Raw genomic sequence first — 20,260 nt, forward strand, 5'->3', positions numbered from 1 at the left:
TGCCTATTTTGCTGCACTGCATGCCAGCTCCTATAAATAAACAAAATTATACTGTTAAGAGTATGCAAGCTGATGATGTAAGCTGAGCTCCCATCTGCAATGTTAATCAGGCCGGGTTTGCATTTCATGTCCAAATGGGATGGCAAAGGACAGAAAATGAAGTAAGACAATGGCCTGCTTCCTCAAGAGGGGGTTGGTACCAGGAATTTCCTGCTGTTTATGCTAAGGGATAAACAGCCATCAGCAAAACCATTTAAGGGAAGTCAGCAGATTGTCCAAGCAGCATATGTGTGATAGCATCTGCATATTTTGCATATACTGGTGCACTGCACACAAGTTCTTGAAAAAACAAACAAAACATAAAAGCAAATATATTACTGAAATATGCAGATAAAGTTCTACCACCTTAGGCTTGCAAATTTAAGGTGAGAAGGAAAGTATATGTAAAGGCTGAAAAATGGGGGAGAGAGAGAGACAAATAAAATGGGGGGAGGGGGCTGGAGATTACTAGCATGGGATGTTGAAAATAAAAACAAGAAATAAAATCTGCTTCCTTCACAGTTTTTAAGTATGGATGCAGTAGGTTGTGTGCAAGAATGCAACACAGTGAAACTAACTTCATATTGTTTCACCGAGAGACATGCTTAAACAATGAAAATTAACCCACTAATGTAATTGCGTTTCTGATGAAAGCATAAAGATTAAAAGAAGAAAAAAAAAAAATATATATATATATATATATATATATATATATATATATACACACACACACACACAATAGCTGAACTAGTCAACATCACAGCATCATAAAATACATTTCTATGACTATGCATACTGCACAGAACTCAGACCACTTATAACTGCAGTTTAAACTTATTTATTAAGGTTTAGAGTCTAAGGTTTTGTTAATCCACTGCAAACAAAAGTTGTAAGTCAAGTGAAAAAAGGACTGTTAAAGACATGCAGTAAGTGGATTGGCCATGCTATAGAGGCCATATGTGTGAGTGTACATGGATCTGTGTGGGGTACAGAACAACAACCATGGGCAAGGCCAGCCACATTGGCAGTGTGAATACTGACTCTAGATGATTGTCACTGTTGATGTAACTCCCCAACCCATGTGCAAAAATAGGGCAAAAAAAGACTGATAGAAATAAATGACAAAAATACTATCGATTACCAACAGACGACTTGAAACCTTTATGAATGTAAGTTCAAAATTGCTAACAATACACAAAAAGGTTTGAATCAAGTGCCAGAACTGAAGCATACAAGACAAAAAGCAGGAAAAGAAAAACAACAAAAAAAAAAGATTAGAGGTATAAAGCGAGGAGAGAGAGATAGTGAAATGCACATGGAAAAAACTAGACAGGGAAGAATTTGCAGTATCAAAGCAACTGTAATGATTGACCATGTTTTGCAGCTCAGCTATTTTTTACATAGAAAATTAGTGAGATCCTTAAACCCAGTTTCTAAATACATATGCTACTGTGTATTTTTTAATAAGTGGAAAATGAGTGATACTTGTACCCACTTTCTACCTGCTCTCAGACTTACTTGGTGGAGCTCTGAGGGTTTATACTCTTACTTCTAATGACTGCATGCAGTTTTTTTTTGACAAAACAGAGTTATGCCTTCATATTTCAAACAAATGTTTGAATTTTTAAACCCAGTTCCTACATGCATTCAAGATATGTTGCTATATACTCTCCAGCTTCAATGTTTATGGTGTACTACAGATTTTAACATCATTGTGACTATATACAGTCAGCCATTTCTAACTGCTCCTTAATTTATTCAAGGATTTTTTAGCTCTGCTTTAACTAGCAGGTTTACTTTATTTAATTAAAATTTGCTGCTTGAACAGTGTCACACACATCACATAATTAATAGAAGAAGCTGAGGTTTATACATTTCACTGCTTCTATTGAATTTTCTCTTGGAAGATCAACTACAACACATTTGTACCACATAAAACTGGCCATCACAACTTTCAGTATGTTTCCTTAAAATACAGGGTGCCTACTGCAACACCAAAATCTTGGAATTTGCTTATACTTCACTTAAACTTACAAATTCAGTACACTGTTTTGATCTGGAAATGTGTTTTTCACAGGTGATGTATGTAGCTAAGGTTTGTCGTACAACCTTGTAATAGGGGAGGGATTTCCCCCTATGCCTGCCGACCATCAAGTCTCCCCTTGGTCAAGAATACCCCAATCTGAGAGGGCAGTCACCCAGGCAGCCAGGAGGGTGCTATGTGCAGTGATCAGCAGCTCCCAATGACAGTTTTTTAAATTTTTGCTGCCCAACTATGCCCTTGCTGGGGACTTTAGTACTTGCATCACTACAAGGGCTGCATCTGGCCCCCAGTCCAGCCATGCATGCTCCTGAAATGTGTTGACAAGAGATACTGTCACCAGTTGAAGTATCCATGCCCATGTCTTCCCTTCACCATCTCCTCATATCATGATGGTCCTCTGCTCTCCAACTAACACTTTTAGAGCAGCAGCAGCAGTGCCCCCTCCCCCACCTCAGGATGGGCATGACCATCTACCCTACTGTGTTCATCACACATCTGAGCTGCTAGTTGAACTCAGGTCACCTGGATTGTAGTTAGGACTATTCTATGCCAGGGTCTATATTAGATAATCTAACTTTTAAAAGTTCAACTGTCATATGGTCAACACAATATGATCGAACTTTTAAAAGTTTGAACATTTAATAAAAAAATACATTACACAAATAACTTTCCTGAATGTTTTAAGCAGGGGGGCAAGCCACCCTGCACCCCCCCACTCTTTAAATATACAAACTCTGAGATCGCACTACAGTGCAGAAAAGGGAAATCTTGCCATTCTGTGCTGTATGGAGATCTCCGTTAAAACTTTTGAACTTTCAAAAATTCAATCATATGGTGTCGACCATATGACAGTGGAACTTTTCAAAGTCTGATCATCCACTATAGACCTTTTATGTCATATGTGAAGAGCTGTTATAAATTTGATTTTCCTTTGCTATTAAAGGAATCATTACTCCTACAATTTAATAAATATTTTACTCCAAGACCGCGGTGGTGGTGCTGCGGTAGCGTTGTCGCCTCACAGTGTGACGTTCTCCTGTTTGATTCTCAGCTAGAGCGTCTTCTGTGTGGAGACATGCGTGAATGGGCGTACCTTCATTGAAGGTTGTGCATCAGAGCTGGCAACTCAGTACGTAAAAATCTACTGCCAATCATTAGCGGACCGGAGTCCCGCTGTGGCGACACCTAACCGGGAAAAGCCGAAAGACACAACAACAACTAGACTGTTTAGTGTGTTCTCCAAAATACATTTAGAGCTTTAAAATAACCTTACCAAGTTCAGTTTCCATCACAATAATGAGCTCAGTCTGCTATGAAATAAAACCTGTCTTACAGATAATAAAAAAAAAAAAAAAAACAAACCCAGCCCACACTTACCTCAAAACGTTTGAATTACCACCCCAACAAGACCAAACAAATGCACACATGCTGAATGTGTCAAACCAGCAAGTAGGTAGGAAACCACAAAAGTCATGCAGATAGTAACTGCTCCAAATGTGTGCTATTCTACATAAAACATATGGACTCCTTTCATCAGTGGTTAAGAGGCTTCGTGCTTTAGCAACCAACATCAGATTTGCGCAATCTTTTCTGCCAAAAGGAGCAAGTCCCCAAGGAAACATTCTTACTGCATACTCATTCCTAACTCCCACCTTTTCTACCCATGGATATAGCACCAATGAAATGGAAAACAGATACAGAGTTCCCAGAATGCACTGTTTTGTCTTTTCACTGGCTGCTGACCATCATATTTACAATCTGTGGGTGGATCCCAACTCTGCAAACTATCATGCACAAAGCCACTGTTTTTTCCTCTTTAATGGTTTTAACTTCATCTCTAGTGGCTGAAGATGGAAACTGTGTCACCAGAGGGGTGTCTTATTATCTCCCCATGGTGTGTGCATGCTGTCTTAAAACAGGACACTCCCTGAAAACAATCTTAACCAGCTTGGAATTACAAAGCTCCAGTGGTATGACAGCAGGGGGATGACTGGGACCACACTATTCCTGCTCCCAGGATGGGCACTCTGGTGTAAGTTGCTCACTCTCACCCTCCCCTGCCAAGCTGTTATCTGATCTCTGGTCACATGGACTGTAATCAGGACTTTATCCCTCTATGCCGCAGAGTTAGGGAGACAGCAACGTGGGTTTCAAACACTTTCTTAACCTTATACTCAATCTCTGAGAGAAGATGCCCCTGACTAACAGACACAAGACAGTTATTCCCACATAATGGCCCACAACAACTTCATACAAATTTCATTGTTGTGATTCTACCCAGTATAGTTTCAGGAAAGCAAAGCCAAAGAAAAGTCAATGCAATCTTCTTCAAAAAGTAGCAAAATATTTTTTTTTTTCAAAATTATGGACACCTTCTAAAGGGAGATAAACCTCTTAATACAACATACAATCAGTACTCAAAAAGAGTACAAGCAGTTAAGTGGAAGATGATTTCTCTACCTTCTTTCTAACTATTAAGTTCATCGGCCTATAGTATTAAGCATGTTCATCCATAATCTCTACACCACTACAAAAAATGCTACTGCACCACACTTTGCTGACCTAAAACTTTCTCTAAACTCCAAGATCTTACACAACAATCATTCTTATTGATTGAATCATGGCTAAATAATTCAGAACTAGTTATAAACCTTAAAACAAAATTACTGTCTTTACCCCAAAACACATCACTACCAAAACAACACCATTCACTATCTTCTCTGCCAACACCACCATAATAAAACAAGTAAATCACACATAATTACTGGCTGCTGTCATGCATTACAAGTTGAAACTTGACCACCATTTATCACATGCAGTTAAAAAAACTCATCAAAAACTAGACATTATACAAACTAAAAACCTACCTCACTGACTTGGCTAGAAGATGTACAGCCTCTCTTTTCTTATCACCATCTTTGCTCTATGCTGCCCCAATCTTCACTAAAGTTAAGTCTCACAGCTATCCAAACCTGAGCACTGAAATCAGATCAGAATGTAAAGTAATTTAAAACATAACTAAAATGTCCACTATTAAATCAATGGATCTGCTTGTATATATCTCTAAAATAAAATATACTGTAATCTTCAGTTTGCCATATCATCAAAGCATTTCTCTTCACTCAGAGTCCTATGCCCCACAATCACACTTCACCAGTACCTGAATAGTTGCACTTGCATCTCCCAGCCATATACATAGTTTTGCGACACTGTTTGCCACCCCATCTTTATACTTCTAAAGCAAACCTTATACTACCCATATATAACTCTCTTTGAATCTGTTTAACACTTCACCTCTTACGTACAACATTAACATCTTCTGCCCTACAGAGTTCCCTTCCTCACTTCCATTGCTTTGAATTTCTAAGCAGTAATTAAACTATTTATGTTTGACAAACCCACTAATTCACCTTATAAAATGCTCAAAGTTCAACATCTACTAAATGCGTAAGTATCTTTTATACTGTAATATCATCTTCTTTTATTTCATACAAATGGAATCTAATTAGCAAATGTGTGTGTAATTATTAATAATACTTAATGTTTGTTCATATACATTATTGAAGATCTGTTTAAAATGTTTACATATTTTCAGCCATCCTCAACACAAAAAAATTAAGTTTCTTTAGGTTGGAAAAGGTTGCCATAGATAAAAGGGGAGGTAGTTTCCAAAACAAAGCTGAGCAAAAAGAAACGCTATGGCAACTAAAACTGCAGGGTAATAAACCTCCAGGATTGAATGCTTCCATTATTAACATCAAATATTTTTTTAAAGCTAGGAAACTTAGAAAATATTAAATTGTAACACAGTCTCAATATTTATGTCAAACATTGACAACAAAGTATTTTTATTGTCGGCTCATCTGATCGTGTGATGACTAAGTATTATATAATAGCAATGAATGTTGCTCATTATTCTGAAGTCCGTTTTATATAGGAAAAATGCCCTTAAGTTTATATTTTCTCAGTTGTAGTGCTTTGTGTTTTTCAGTGCAATTTTAGTACCTGGTATACATACAGCTTTCTATTTGTTTTTGTTTTTTTTTTTTGGGGGGGGGTTTACAGAAGTGCAGTTCTATTATAGCTGAGACCAATGAAGATACTGTTGTGGTTGCTACTAATGCATGCGTCTTCAGCAACTGACCAGGCCATTTTGGAAGATCTGGTAGCTCTTTGGTCATCTATGGCTGTATTGAGTCAGAAGGTAACCAATCTTGAACAATCTTGACTATTCTTTGCTGAAAGTTCAGCTGATAATATGAGTGAGACTCTTGTTCCTTCAATCCTGTTAGATCAAATGAGAATGAAGGCACTGGTGACTGTGTTTTTAATACTAATAATGGTGGTTTGGACATTTTTTCCATCCCCAGAAACCTGTTTGAAAACATTAAATCCACCAATATGACTATAACTTCAAACAATAATGATATGATTGCTATCACGGAATACATCAAACAGTGTGAGATGAAAATATGGAGATAAAATTTGTTAATTTATGATAATTTTTACTTGGGACAGTCTATCAAGTTATGCATTGTTCCTAAAGGATTACATTTCTTTAAATTTCCTAATGGCATAACCACCAATGAAAATATCTATAAAGAACTTAAAGAATTTTAATTTTTCAAAAACTGTGGTTTGCGGTTTCTATCTATATTTAAAAAACACAATGAGTCCCTTGCTTTGAAGTTGAGAGAGGAGCTCTGTAAATTAGATGACGTGATTAAATCTTCCTATTCATTTACTCAAATCCATTTGGAGCATGTGTTTTTTGTTTCTGTACAGAATGATGTCAATAATTTCATTTTAAGAAAACAAAAGATCTTGTGAGATTTTGATGCACATAGGAATTGCATAGTGTTCCCCCATCCAAGATGTATCAAGCAGCACATCCCAATTGGCTTGAACCAGTGGATTCTAATGGGGAAGTTTTTTTTAGACAATCATCGCTTGTTCCCCCAACTGAAGTATTCTTCCAGGTTAGCAGGAAATGTAGTATATACTAAAATACATCATAAAGCGACTCCCTTCCATTTCTCAAAATAAAACGGTGTGCTGACAAGCAAGTTCATTGTGAGGAAGGGGATGAGAAATGGGGGAAAAGCAGAGGGCAGTAAATAGTAGTAAGCCACTACTTTCTCATGACTGTTATACATCCTTAATGACGAAGAACATTTTTAATTTGACTAATGAACAATCTACAGAGGCACAAATTAGTATACTGCATAAGGGTTTGTCTTTTATTCCCACCAGAAAGTGGGTATGGCTAAGACTTTTAAAGAATTAAGATTGTATATGTGTAACCTCAATTCGGCTTTCATGTTGCAAAATATGAAATTTTATAGTTTTGGGGGGGGTAAACCATCTACCTTTAATGCTTGCCTTACAAGCATTTTTAAATAGTTGTGAAACAGATGTAATATTTTTTTGATAGGAAAACAACTTAAGATTCCTATAATGTGAATATTTATACAAGAAAATCTTTAAAACAAACCATAAATACACAGAGGGGTAGTTTGTCTAATTTGCGATTTATGAAAGCAGATAAAGGCTGTAGGATGGTCATCATGTATATGAGTGAATATATTAAGTCAATAGAGAATAAATGTTGAATAACGCTGTTGAATATGAGCAGATAGCACTGTATGATATTAAAAACTGTTACAATATCAATGATCAGTTATTAGATTTATTACCACAGGGATTTACAGATATCACTACATTTGAATTTATATATAACACAGAACCAAGAACAGGCATACTATATGGTATACCTAAAATAATCAGAGATGCCAGCAATCCCTCCCCCCCCCCCCCCCCCCCCGTTTTGACTTACTGGGTCAGCAAGCAGTTCTGCTTCTGACACTATTTCTATTCATTTGGACCATTTGTTGAATCCTTTAGTCCAAAGGTTAGATTATTATATCAAGGACTCTTGGGGTTTCTTAAATAAATTAAGAAAATGCTTGATCAAGAGGTATGGAGAAATAATATTTACAGTTGATGTGCAGACTTTGTATACTTCAATACTGTTTCAAGAAGGTTTAGAATTTCTACATGCTTTTCTTTGTTTGTTTTACTCAATATACGGTTTGGAACAACAAGTCCATCAATTCTATTAGTCAGTTAATGGACATAGTGTTGAACAACAGTTATTTTATTTTTAACAAGCAGCGCTACCATCAAATTAAGGGTGAATATGCTTAGTTATGGAGTGATGGGAAAATACCATACTTCCTACACATGAAGGTTACCACAGTGTTAGATATTACACCAGATTAGTAAATTATTATTATTTTTTTTTTATGGAGGGGAACCACAGAACAATTTTTATGTTTTATAGAGAGAATGAATATGACAAGTTTTTGGAAGATTGTGGTGGTATTGATTTAAACATTTCTTTTTATAGATGCGAATGTCATGATGGATGTAAACAGAAATGTTTCTGAAAACAGTTTATATAGTAAGGGGACTGCTGTTAATAATAATTTATACTATACAACACAGAATCCCAGACTCATCAAAAACAATGTCCCTAAAAGTCGGTTTAATAGGGCTTCTAGACTCTCAACCAGTTAGGATGTGTTTGTAAATGAAGCGAGTCATATAACAGAGTTATTTTTGCAAACAAGTCATAAGTTGTAAGAGTAGGATAAATCAGTGAAAGGAATTATCGGTCTGAAAGATATTCTCTATCCACCTGCTTTATTGAAAGGTTCAATTGCTAATACAGACAAAATGTTGGTCATCCTGAGTTGGTCAAAATAGGTACAACAAAACTTAGTTACATGTTTAAGAAAAACAATACTAATCAAGATAGTTTAAATACAAAGTGTATGCCAACATCCCTACTGCTACTGATAAATAATGCTAATGCTATGTATTCATGTGAGAATTATAAAAGAGTTGTCATTTTACATATAACAGAAAGTACATTTTATTTCCACACAATGGGAAAATATTTTATTTCAATGACAGGATAACATGATGCAGTGGGTTTGATTTACCTGGCATTGTGTGACTGCTGTGAGGCATTTTATGTGGGTATGGACAGCAGGGCTTTTAAGAAAAAATTCTTAAACATATTTATGATTCATAGGAGTTTACTAGGCTAACAGCTTAAAAGCCCTTGCATACCTAGGGATGTATAAGTAAAGAAGGGTAATAATGCTTTACATAGGCATACTGACAACCATTTGCAACACAAAAATTTAGTTTATTTGGGATACAAGGAGAGGTAGTTTCAAAAACAAAGAAGTTGAGCAAAAAGAAATTCAGGCTGATATTCCTCCAGGATTCAGTGCTTCCACTGACATCAAATGTTTTAAAAGTTAAGAAAGTTAAAAGATACTAAATTGTAAAAAGTCTCACTTTTTATGTTAAATGTTACTGATGTTGTATTTTTTGGGTCTATATTATATGTTCGAAGTTTCAAAACTTCGAACGTCATATAATTGAACTTGTATGACTGAAGTTTTAAAACTTCGAACATATAATAAAAAAAAAAAAAAGAAAAGAAAGGAATCTTATCTGAAAGCTGTAAGCAGGGGCATGGGCTCCCCTGCTCCCCCCACACCCCCAGCTAATTAAATATACCAATTCCGAGACCACACTTTAGTGAAGTGAAATCGGCGTAGGGAATATTTCCCTATACTTCACTGGGGTGTGGTCTCGAAGTTGGTATATTTAAGTAGCGGGGGTGTGGGAGGTGCAGGGGGGCTTGCCCCCCTGCTTACAGCATTCAGGTAACTTTTTTTTCTTTTTTTTTTTTTTTATATGTTCGAAGTTTTAAAACTTCTGTCATATAAGTTTGATTATATGACGTTCAAAGTTTTGAAACTTTGAACATATAATATAGACCCTATTTTTTTATCATCATCTGATGTGATCATGTGATTATTATGTACTACATAATGGAGTAGTGAATGTTGTTATTCTGATAAAGTCTGTTTTATATAAGAAGAACATGCTTAAGTTTATATGTTTCTCAATCGTGCTGCTTCATGTTTTTCAGTGTTTATGGTACGAAGAAAACTTACTGCTTTGTTGTTTTTTTGAATGTTTGTAACATACTGAAGCTTTTCTCCCTAGGCCTTCACTGAAAAGAGTTTACTGACTAAAGTCAGTCAGAAAAACCCAGTAAAAAAAAGCAAAATAAAAAAAGTAAAATAAAATGAATAATGACTAACTGGGCATTCCTAGACTTGGAGAAAGCATGATAAGGGCCCAAGAAAGTTTATTTGGGAAGTCCTGTGATAGTTCTATGTCTCAGAAACATAGGAATAATTAGTATAGGCTATGTTCAGGGATACTACATAAAACAATAATGTTAAGCCTCAAAAAGTGGTCCCCAGAAGGAAATTATGTTCATCAGGACTCCACTCCTGCAGCAAAACAGGTCAGAGTTGACAAATCAATCAGACTGAACAGGAACTTCAGCAAATGATTTGGGGACTGGAATGCAATACTTAAGGCATGTGGAAAGAATGTGAGTACAGACAAGACAGTGGTCGTGACAATAAATGGGGCAGGGTCAGAAGCAGCTTAGAACTGGAAAAGAATATAAGTTAACTGCCTCAAGTATCTGGCAGATGTGATTGAAAGACAATAAGTCTGAATAAGGAGGTCAAAACCAGAATCAGAGGTGATACAGCCAACAGGCAGAATGTGTAATGGTCACATGTGATTGAAGAATGCAAAAGGAGTTGAAAAGTAATGTGTACAAAACGGTGGTGCAACCAGTCTTTCTGTACTGCAAATGGGCAGTGAAGGCACAGCAGCTGAGAAAGCTTGAGGTGAGGGAGATGAGGTAGCTGCTACGCTGCATATTGTTGAACAGATGAAGAAATGTGGACAATAAAGTAGACGTCAAAACAGCCCAATTGCAAAGAAAGCCAAGGAGAACCAATAATGCTGGTTCATTCAGATGTACAGGAAAACAGATGATAATGATTTGGTAAAGCAAATCTGTGACAAACAGGAATAAGGCAAGAGGAGATGAACAAAGATGGATAGAAAAAAACCCTGAGATAGGCAGGCAGGCATAATTCTGAAGAAGGTAAGAGAATGGCTATAAATCAAAAGTATGAACAGTTGACATGAAAAATGGAAAAAAGGGGGCTCATGAAGATGATGACATATGCTGGGGTACAGACAGCAGTTCCCTATGTAAGGCAGAAGTACAGAGCTGCAATTTTACATTCTCAGACAGAGACATAGTCCTCAGCTAGGAGTGCCCTCTTAAAGACCCCATAGCCACAGCCCTGGATGCTACATCCGCAGTTTCATAGCCACACATCAAGGCATGTTTTCCCAAATGAACAAAGGTCTGCATTAGACTTCAGAGGAGACATCTTACTGGTCCCATACTCCCCCACAAAATTCCATAAACTGGTTTAGGATATACTTCTGATATTTAAACATGGGGTGCTGTCAATTCAGAGCCCTAAATTCCATGGTAATAGAAGCATACACCTTCTTCCAATGTCACTCTAACAACCTTCCTTTCCTATCATTAAGCAAAGTGCTGTGCCTTGGGATCAAATCTAGCTCCTTTGGAAGACTCCAGTAACACTGTAACTGGATAAGCAAGGACTGAGGGTCTTGTATTCTAGAGAATCAGTCAAGTCTTTTGAAACAGGGAGTCTGGCTCCAGGAATACAGCACCAATCCTATCCAGAAGGACCTCCTAAACTGCAATAGCAGCTACTGGGTTAGAAGGTAGTAGTCCCAGAAGTTCTACATCTCTTCTCTGGAAGCAGAGATCTCATGTTCTTGCTACTGGAAGTGCTGTCTCACCAGTGACAGGTCTTCTGGTGGTGAAACAGTAAACACAGTGTTTTCAAGTTTTCGGCAAATATTCATTGAATCTATTTTCCAGTCCTGGTCATAAAATGAGGATACAAAACCATAACACATTAACTGGAAACAGAGTACCAGATTTATGGTTACCAGCTGCTAATGATCTCTCTCATGCAGTAATGGATCTGCGTTCCTAATTCTCCATTTTTATAATTTATAACTCTCAGCGTGTCCACTTTAACAGAGCGGTCAGTGGTCCTGGATCACTGCTAAAAAGAGGCATTTGTACCTAATCTGTTTTGTTAGTTTAAAAAGAATCTAATAATGCAATTTTGTCTGTAAGCATAGTTTTGTACATCTGTTAGTTTTCAATTTTTCAACACTAAATTTTAGCATCAGCTTCCCATCACAACATGTAAACAACCCGCCTATTTTTAAACACTGTGGCTATTTTTTTTTTTTTACATTGCAGACAAGTACATTTCACCCAGTCCCTAAGAAAATGTTAACAAAACCTGTAAGACTGTAAGCACAGTTGTGAAAATTGTCCAGTTTTCAATGTATCAGCACAAAATTTCAGCTCTGGATTGCAACATGTTAGCAATCTCCCTCATTTTAAATGTACCGGTTATTTTGTTTTCTACATGTTAGCAAGTAAATTTCACCCAGTGCAATAAAACTGGTAATAAAAAATGATGTCTAATAAATAAATGTTTCTGACTTACTGTCCATGATTTCCTCTTATAGAAACTCATACTACACTCGGTAGAATCACTCATGTCCTACACAACCCCGCACAGGTCGAATGCCACATGGATGGTTATCAAAAATTCCAAGTAAATCAAACTATTATAACTCTATGAGAAAAGGTAAAATACAAGTCCCCATTATGGGGTGCTTATCTGCTTCCTCTAATTTGAGACCTAAGCCAATAAACTAATGGATGGTCTGTTCTAGCACATTGACTGTATACTCGGCACTGCAGCAAGGAAGAACTGAAGATGGCCCAGGTGGATGTCACCTTTATACCAGGTACATTACAGCATTCGAGCTGAAGGTGGCATCAGCCTGGCCGAGGAGGAAGGGTGCTCAGCTCTGAAAGTCGTGCCAGACATCAGACCTCAACCTGCAGCAGAGTTTCCTAATCTCACGACTACAACAGTGACCACAAGAAGAACATGGATTGTTACATGTTCCAAGAATGAAACAATACATACCTCTAAAAAGGAAATACTTTCAACTAGACCAAGGTCCGTCACTTTTGAGAAAGACACCTGGCATTAAGCAATAAAGCTGCAGCTGGAAGACTGGAAGGCTTTCAGCGGGAAAGGATAAACTAAATGGAGCAAAAAAAGAAGTTATGTCTTACCATAACATTCCATCTGTGTTGTCAGTTTTCACTAATCCTAGACTGTGAAGCTCAGTTCCAAGCCTGGGAGCCGACTCACCCGTTCTTTCAGCTCGAGCCTCCCAAAACTCTCGAGCTAGGCTCTACCCATATTGCTCCCCTTAAATTACCTCAGATCGAGTGCGTCTATAACAGTAACAAAACAGACAAGAAGTAACAAATAAGAGATCAAATCTGTGTCCCTATTATGAATCCAGTCTTTGGGAATATTTGGTCCATTAAGAGTCATAGACAGGGGGAAGGAGGGGGCAATGTCAAGGATTAGTGAAGTTCGACAACACAGATGGAGCATTATGGTAAGATATAACTTCTTTATCTGATGTTGTGAATTTTCACGTAATCCCTGACTGTGGGACAGAGTCCTTAGCTAGCTGAATCTTGGGAGGTCTCACGACAGAATATTCCTGAGCACCATCGAACCGAATAATGCACGTCCCCTAGAGACCTGGTCCAATTTGCAATCAGTGATAAAGGTATGAGGAGATGCCCAAGTAACTGCTACACAAATGTCATCTAAAGAAGCTCTAGTGTGAGAAACTGCAGAAGCTGCTACAGCTCTAGTTGAATGAGCTTTCACAGGACCTGGTGGGTAAAGTCCCATTGAATGATAAATAGAGGTGACACAGTCCCCTAAGCCATTTAGCTAAGGTAACCTTAGACACTGGATTACCTAAAGAAAGTGAGGAAAAGGCAACAAACAGCTGGGATGGACTTTCTGATGTCCTTCGTCCTATGAAGGTAAAAATGTAATTGCCTGTGAATATCTAATAAGTGCAGACAGTACTCTCCCTTATTGGAGAAAATGGTGAAAAAGATTGGTAGATGCAAGGTTTGGTTAATATTTAACTCTGGAACAACCTTTGGCAAAAAGGATGGATTCACCCAGAGTGAGATCCTGTCCTTACGAAATATTAAATAGGGTGGTTTGAAGACAAGGCTTGGATTTCTGATATTCTTCTGGGTAAAGTGATAACTATCAAAAACAAAGTTTTCCAGGTCAAGAACTTTAAATCACAAGTTTCTGAAGGTTCAAAAGGTGGGTAAATAAGAGACTGGAGAACCAAAGGTAAATCCCATGGAGCAATGGGTTCTTTAAAATGAGGCCTTAACATTAACGTCCCTTTCAAAAAGGCCTTACAGAGTTTATGGGACATAAGTGAAGAACCATCAAAACCCACATGGAAATTAGATATCGCTGTGAGATGTACCCGAATGGTAGATGCTGAAGAGCTAGACTGATAAAGAAAGGCTAGAAAATCTAAAACTTTATCTATATGCACTGCATATGAGTTAATATTACTATCAAGTGACCAGTTAGCAAATTTTATCCATCTGTTATGGTACAGTCTCCTGATTGAAGGCTTATGGTGGGCCAAAATAATTTGGTGGACCACAGAAACTAGGGACAAATGCCCGGTAATCATTGGAATTGGAGAAGCCACACAGTGAGCTTGAGATACTGGAGATGTGGATGAAACATTTCCTCCAAATGAGATAATAGATCTGGTGCTGGGTCCAGAATCCAAGGTTTCTGAAGAAGATGAGGCCAAAGGAAGGGAAACCAGACTTGTTGAGGCCAGAATGGAGCAATGAGGTCTACTGTGTTCTTCGACCTCCTGGCTTTCTTTAGAAACTGACATATCAGAGGAGAGGGGTGAAAGGCATAAAGAAGACCGGAGGGCCAGCCGTGAAGAACAGCATCTCTGGGTGGCTTCCCCGGAGGGGGGATTAGGGCATAGCAACTGCTGCACTTTTTGTTCAGAGGGGATGCAAACAGGTCGCAGCAAGGTTGTACCATGACTGGATTGAGAGACCACTCATGAGGCATTAGAACAGTAATGCTCAACTTGTCCACTATCACATCGGAGCTCCCCAGAATTTGTGTTGTCATTAGAAAGCAGTTGGAAGAAATCATCCACTGCCAAAGTCTGAGGGCCTTCTCGACAAAGCAGATAAGACTTGGTTCCCCCTTGTTTGCTGATGTACCAGACTACCGATATATGTTGCTTGTCTGTACTGCCACTGTTCCCAAGGTCAGGGCATCTTGAAATGCTTCCAACGCTAAGAGTACCACCCTGATCTCCAGAACACAATGTACAAACTGGCCTCCATTTGGGACCAAGTGCCTTGGACTGTCCTTCCCCAATAATGCCCCCACCCTATCTGGGAAGCATCAGTGGTCACTATGGCTTGGGACTGAGGATTGAGAAATGGATGGCCCAACAGGATTTTGTTGGAATGGAGCCACCAAGACAAGTCTTGTTTGCAACAACTGGTGACCAAGATCTAATGAGACATTGGTTAATCTAGTAATGACCATTGGGAGACCAAACGCCATTGAAGAATTGGCATGCCATATCTAGCCATGGGAACTAGGGTAATAGAGGCAGCCATCAACCCAAGAGACTGTAGGATGAGTCTTGCTGGAACACTTCTGATCGGAATGTGTTTTACTAGTGATCTGATCTTTTGGAACCTTTCTAATGGGAGTGATGCAATTCCCGTAACTGTGTTTAGTAGAGTTCCAGTGAATTCCAGCTGTTTTGTGGGTTCCAGATGGGATTTTTTGTAATTTATTGTGATGCCTAAGGTGGTGCAAAGAAGAAGGGTGCAATCTCTTGCCCTTACGAGTTGATGCCTGGTGGTAGTGGTAAGGAGCCAGTCTTCGAGATATGGAAAGACTCAAAACTCTAGCAGTCTGAGATGCACTGCTACCACTGCCATGCATTTAGCAAAAACCCTGGGGGCTATGGTGAGACCAAAGGGCAGTTCTCTGAACTGATAATGACTGGCTCCCAGCAGGAAGCTTCTGGAGAGTTTGTTCATTTTTATGTGGTAATGCGCATCCTGAGGATCTATTGAGCACATATAGTTGTCTTTTTCCAAGAATGGAAGTATTGACTGTACCGAGACCATCCAGAACTTGCTTTGTTGAACTGATTTGTTCATCTGGCTGACATCCAAAATGGATCTCCAGTCCCCTGTTTTTTTGGGCACTAAAAAGAATCTTGAGTAGTTTCCGGATCCTCTCTGGTCTGATGGGACTGACTGGAAGACTCTTGTCAAGCAGTTTTTGGATTTCTGCCACTGCCACTTCCCTGTGACTGGGTGGAATGTCTGAGAGTCTTTTCGTATTTTTGGATTAATTGAAAGGGGAATGATCCCCTGCACACATTTGTCCGTTGTCATTTGTAGCCAAGCAGATTTGTGCAAGGATAATTGTCCCCGACTACCTCCAGAGGAAGGCAATCGGGCCTCCATTCAGGAGCGTTGGTAGAAGTTACCAGAGAAAGAGTCTCTGGACCACTTGTTCTGTGGGTCATTTCTACCTCTTTAATGGCGTTTTACATTGCTACTTCCCCTCTGCCCCAGAAGAAGTCCTTACCATGCAAGTCCTGGAAAGGCCCTTGGGAGTTTTTGAACCATAAACTCCCACTTCCCTGGTTCCTAGAGTAGGGCCGTTGAGGAGTGGAGAAGGGTATGCCCATGGCAGAAAGAGTCTTCCCATCTTTCTCACATCTGGCTAGTGTGTCTTTCACCTTGGGTCCAAACAGGAGTGATCCGTCAAACGAAGCACTAATGAACAAAGATTTAAATGGCTCCACAAAGTCATGCAAGCAGATCCAGGCATGTCTTTTGATGGCTATGCCTGAACCTGCTGCTTTTGTCATCCCTTCAGTTGCATGAGCAATTGGCCTCATGGACGAATTGGAAATCGATTCAAGTGTGGTGAGCCGAAGAGGTAACCTTATCTCAGACCCCTTTAGCAAATGCTCCTAAGAAAGTATCTGAAAGCTCTTTAATCAGATTTCTCTGTAAATTAGTGAAGTGTGCCATGTAGTTCAAAGTACCTGAGAGCGAAGGTCGATGAAGCATATATGCACTTCCCAAACCTATCCATAGTCCTAGACTCCTTGTTAGGAGGATGGATAGTAGGACTTTATTCTGCAAGTTCCTTTTTAGTGGCTGCTGCTATCACCATGGCGTCTACAGGAATACCTTTAGCCCAATGTTGCTCTTCCTTAGGGGCAGACAAAATCCGGTCAGTTCTCTTGTGGATCAGCTCGATGCAGTCAGGCATTTTCCAGGCCTGCTAAGTGATCAGTTTAATAAGCTTGTCAGCAGATGGAGAGATCCAACAGGTAGATGGCTGGGCACAAAAAGCCTCCAGGTATACCAATTACTCTGAGGAAGGCTGGAGGGAAGTCCAGTCATGCCTCTGCTTCAGGATTTCTAGGATGTCCCCAAAGGAAACTTCATCAGGGATGACTTAGGGGAACCTTCCCCTTCATCGAAATTGGTATCCTCTGTGAAAGACTCTTCAGGGGAGTCCAAGTGCTTCCTCTTGCATTTTTTCTTCGAAGGTACATCCTCAGTGGGATGCTCCGGGAAAGTATCCGAAGAGGAAATCACCATGGTGGATTGCTCCTGAGGCTTATTTGCCCTCTGTCCCCAGGATGAGGCTGGAGGAAGATACAGTCGAGGGGCTACAGAAAATACTTAATCCGACAGGCATGGCAAGGACTGCATGTCCACAATGGACAAATTCTTCTCCATGATTCCAAAGGTAGGCCCCCCAGTAGAGGGACGGCAGCCCATAACCAAAATAGACTCCTTCGGAACCATGGTCTCACCCACACTGAGGAAGGCACCCCCAAAGCAGAAGCCAGGGTCAAGCATTATGACAGCCATGGCATTGAGGGGCATGGAAGGCTCTGAAAGATTCAAGGTTGAACCCTGCCCCTTGGAACCAGCAACGAAGCCTTGACCCAAGAGGGTCTCTGGTCCGACAAACTGGAAGAGCTCAAGGCAATCCTCGGTTCCAGAGAAGAAATTAACTGGCACCAAGGCAGTCAGAGCAGGGCAGGTCAATGCCAGGGGCTCAAAAGGCTCAGCTGGAGTCTGAGGAGGAATCTAAAATGGTGTCAATGAAGGACCAGTTCTGGAGCCAAGTTGGCTGGGAACCAGTGATGGAGGAAATCCCCTCACCATCAGGAGTCAACCAGTCTCATGATGTCCAGCTCAGACAGACTCTTAGTTGACCGAATAGAAGAAGCTGAAGGAGACCTAGATGTTCTCAGTTCCAGGAAAGTACTGGGTGGTCGGTCAGCAAAAGGGTCCACTGATGGTGAATAGGAGGTACTTCAAAAGGAAATTAGGCTAATCTGCTTCGGTACCAATAAAACCATTGGTACCGAAGCTCCAGATGTCTGCTCTGAAATTTGACTTGATGAATCATCCTTGCCTACTGGTGCCGTGGAAGCAGTCGACACTCTAGGTATTTTTGTCAGTTTAGAAGACGGTTTCAAGGAACTTCTTGGAACCAAATGTGGTCGCTTCTTTGTCTTGGATGACAAAGATGAAAAGGAGGAAGAGCTGGCTTCAGTTCTTGGACCAGACATGGCCTCTTCAAAATCACCCTTTAATAGCCCCTTCAAGATCAGTTTGTTTCTCTGCTCAGTCAAGGTTTTGGCAGAGAAACTATAGCAAATTGTGCAATTCTCCTGTAGGTGAACAGTGCCTAAACAATAGACACAGAAAACAATGCCCATCTGAGTTGGGTGGGCATCTTTCTTTCAAATTTTTGGCATCTCTTAAAGCCAGGGCTGCCATTAGATGACTTAATCGGCCATGCTACAAAAGTAAGGCCTAACACTAACACACACACACACACACACACACACACACACACACACACACACACACACACACACACACGGGAAAAGAGAGACAGCGAGAAAGGGGAGAAGTACTCACATGCACACAGAGAGAGAAAGAGAGAGAAGCAGGTAGATGTAAATAGAAAATAGAAAATACAGAGAAATATAGAAAAAACTTACAATATACTTACTGCCAAAGCCGAGAGATAGGTTGGACATGTCTAACACCACGATGCAGCAAACAAGATCTGGGGTAATTTAGGGAGGAGTCTTATAGGTAGAGCCTATCTCAAGAGTTTTCGGAGGCACGAGCTGAAAAAACGGCAGGGTTGGTTCTGAGGCTTGGAACCGAGCCCATAGTCAAGGATTACGTGAAGACTGACAACATCAGATTTCTTAGTTTGTGAGATTTTTATGGTTTCCTAATAAGCCTAGATTGGTTTTAAACCATCACATTACAGACTGGACATCGGGTGGTATTGGTCTTCCAGATTTAAAATTATATTCCTTATCCTCAATTGTTAATACAATAATTTCTTGGTTAAATAACAATTATAATGCCAAATGTAAAGATATTCCGGGAAGTATTTGGTGTAAATCCAGTAATTTAACAAAATCATATCATACTAAAATAGCTGCTACTAACTTCATTAGTTAGTAAAAGACTATTTTATGGAACACACAAACCAGTTAACTCTTATTATATTAATACAATACTCTCCTTTAAAAATTTAATTTCCAAGAGCCCTGAATATAAAGCATGGATTTTCTTTGTATTTCCAATTGCCTACACTCAAAATAGTATTAATACATTTTATTTAAAAATAAAGACTACATTTAAAGACAAAAGTTTTTTATACTGGTATCAATTACTAGACAATGGGAAGTTAAAAGCGTTGACCATATCATTAGTAAGTTTGAGTTAAGCAAAGACACGTGGTTAGAAATTCAAAATTGTAGACAACTGGGTGAACATAAGATTAATCTAATGCAATCAAAAGTTAGAAAATCTTTCCCCACATTCCTTGATTTACTCATCATTCTAATGCACCACAATATAATTGGAAAGGGACTTCTAGCTAAAATATATAAGGTACTTAAGAAATCAACAGTATGTCATAGAGAAAGATATTGGGATTATTTTACACTTGTTAATAACTCCCCAAGTGAAGATGATAGAAAAACTAATACTCCAACTTTCAAAATTACTTCATCACTAGGATGGAGGATATTCTCTTGGAAGTTCTTACACAGGACCTTTATCACAACACATAAAGTTGAACTGATGTTTAATAAAGACATAGGATG

General features: G+C 39.1%; 1 protein-coding gene across 2 annotated transcripts in view; it reads right to left on the minus strand.

The window, feature by feature from the left end:
- Window positions 1–20,260, minus strand: part of OCIAD1 (OCIA domain containing 1) — a 686,887-nt gene that overhangs the window by 35,334 nt on the left and 631,293 nt on the right. The window lies entirely within an intron of this gene.

The sequence above is a fragment of the Protopterus annectens genome, chromosome 14.part0 (assembly GCF_019279795.1).
Source record: "Protopterus annectens isolate FY-2018-M chromosome 14.part0, PAN1.0, whole genome shotgun sequence".
Lineage (NCBI taxonomy): Eukaryota > Metazoa > Chordata > Ceratodontiformes > Protopteridae > Protopterus > Protopterus annectens.